At 46.2% G+C, this 2316-nt stretch overlaps 1 pseudogene; it reads left to right on the forward strand.

The window, feature by feature from the left end:
* LOC116082603 overlaps positions 1-571 on the forward strand; it is a 3019-nt pseudogene extending 2448 nt beyond the window's left edge.
* The last annotated feature ends 1745 nt before the right edge of the window (positions 572-2316 follow it).

Below are 2316 nucleotides of genomic sequence, written 5' to 3' on the forward strand. Positions count from 1 at the left end.
TACTCGACCAGCCCTCAAGGACTCACCCTTGCCAGGGGCAGAGCAGACTTGGTTGACGGATGGAACCAGTTTCATTCCAGAAGGACAGAGGAGGGCAGGAGCTGCAGTGACCACAGAAACAGAGGTAATTTGGGTTCAGTCTCTTTCCCCAGGTACCTCAGCTCAAAGAACTGAACTGATAGCACTGTCCCAGGCCCTTATCATAGGAAAAGGGCTGGTTGTCAACATCTACACAGATAGTCAGTATGCACTTGCAACTGCCCACATACATTGGGCCATATACCAGGAGAGAGGACTCCTAACTGCAGAAGGAAAAAGTATCAAAAACAAAGATGAAACCTTACAATTACTTGAAGCCCTTTGGCTGCCAAAGAGAAGGGTGAACATACACTGTCCTGGCCATCAAAAAGGAGTAATGGCAGTGGCCAGAGGTAACAACTTGGCTGACAAGACTGCCAAAGAGGTAGCCTTAAAAGAAACAGCTGCCTCCATGTTAGCGGCAACTCTACCAGAACTACCCAACCGAAACCTACCGGAATGCCCAGCATATATGGAAAAAGAGGTCGAATAGTCCAAGAATCAGCCCAAGAGCTGGTGTTCAGAGGGCTGGTGGCAGACAGCTGAAGGTAAGCTAATATTAACAACCTCTCTGGCAAAATCTATCTTCAGGAAAATCCACAGAGTCACTCACATGGGAGTAAAATGGATGGCAGAGGCAGTGAGACAATCTAAAGCAACTTACAGAAACGTACAGTATACTATCGAAGACATAGTATCAAGCTGTAAAGCTTGCCAATTGACCAACACCCACAACACTGCCAAACATCCTGGTTCACGACTTCGAGGTAAGAGACTGGGGACCTACTGGGAAGTTGACTTTACAGAGATCCAACCGGGAAAGTATGGCTACTTACTGGTGTTCGTGGATACCTTCTCCAATGGACAGAAGCCTTTCCAACAAAGACAGAGACTGCAAAGGTAGTGGCTAAGAAGTTTCTAGAAGATATCCTACCCCGGTAAGGATTCCTGCATACGATAGGGTCAGACAATGGGCCAGCATTTGTGTCCAAGGTAAGCCAAGATATATTGGGGCAGATTGGAAATTACATTATGCATACAGACCCCAGAGTTCAGGACAGGTTGAAAGAATGAATCAGAAAATTTGGGAGACCTTAATTAAATTAGCCCTGGAGACTGGTGTGAACTGAGTTATGCTCCTTCCCTTTGCCCTATATAGGGTAAGGAACTCTCCCTACTGATTAGGACTAACCCCTTTTGAAGTTGTATATGGCATCCCCACCCCTATTGTGCCTAACCTTCAGTCAGCAGCCATTGCAAAACTAGAAGATGAAGAATTAATAACTAAAGTCAGAGCAACCCAGTGGGTTCATGAGCAGGTGTGACCTAACTTGCGTGATCTTTATGAAGCAGACCCTGTTCCAGATCCACACAGGTTTCAACCTGGAGACTGGGTCTATGTGAAGAGGTTTGCCAGAACATGTTAGAGCCTCACTGGAAAGGACCGTATGTCTTCTAGATAACAAGGCCAATGGCTGTGAAGGTAGACAGGATTGCTGTCTGGGTACACTGCATTCACCTGAGACCAGCTAACCCCTGCTCCCCAGAAGAAGATTGCCAGACTTCACAACTGCTTCAGGAATGGAGAGTTCAAAAGGGCATCCATCCTTTCAAGTTAAAATTAACTCGGTCCTAATCTTGCTGTTTTTACTGGTGGTATGCACTACTGTTCTCAGCCCATGCCTCCATTCAGAGACCAAAAACCCACATCAGCTTTGTGACTTAACTTAGACAACTGAAAATCCTGAAATGAGTTACTGGGCCCAACTGGCTAATATGAAAAAAACACTTGGTACCCCCTGGTTCCAAGATTTGACCTTTGATTTGTGCTGGCTGGCAGGTAATTCATGTCGCAACACCTGAGAGACTGAGTGAGATTCATACCCTAAGTGTAGATGGGAGACTTTTTTATATATGTCCCAAGTGAAAGAGAACTGTGACTTGAGGGGGACTGGAACAATTCTATTGTGCCTCTTGGGGTTGCTCTATTGGTGGCAGGGAATGGGAGATGGAAAGTATCAAAGGAAGATCTTATCACAGTCACCCTACAGGGGAGAGGCTCCGAAGTCCTACTTAAGTTCACCAGCCTAGGGAAACAAGGAAAAGGCTGGGAAGCTGGGAAAACATTGGGTCTCAGGCGTTAAATCATTGGGAGAAACAATCTCGGACTCACTTTTACGGGTAGACTCCTGACAAAACCCATTGTAAGCCCCCAACCAGTAGCAATAGGGCCAAACT

Source organism: Mastomys coucha, unplaced genomic scaffold (assembly GCF_008632895.1).
Source record: "Mastomys coucha isolate ucsf_1 unplaced genomic scaffold, UCSF_Mcou_1 pScaffold7, whole genome shotgun sequence".
NCBI lineage: Eukaryota > Metazoa > Chordata > Mammalia > Rodentia > Muridae > Mastomys > Mastomys coucha.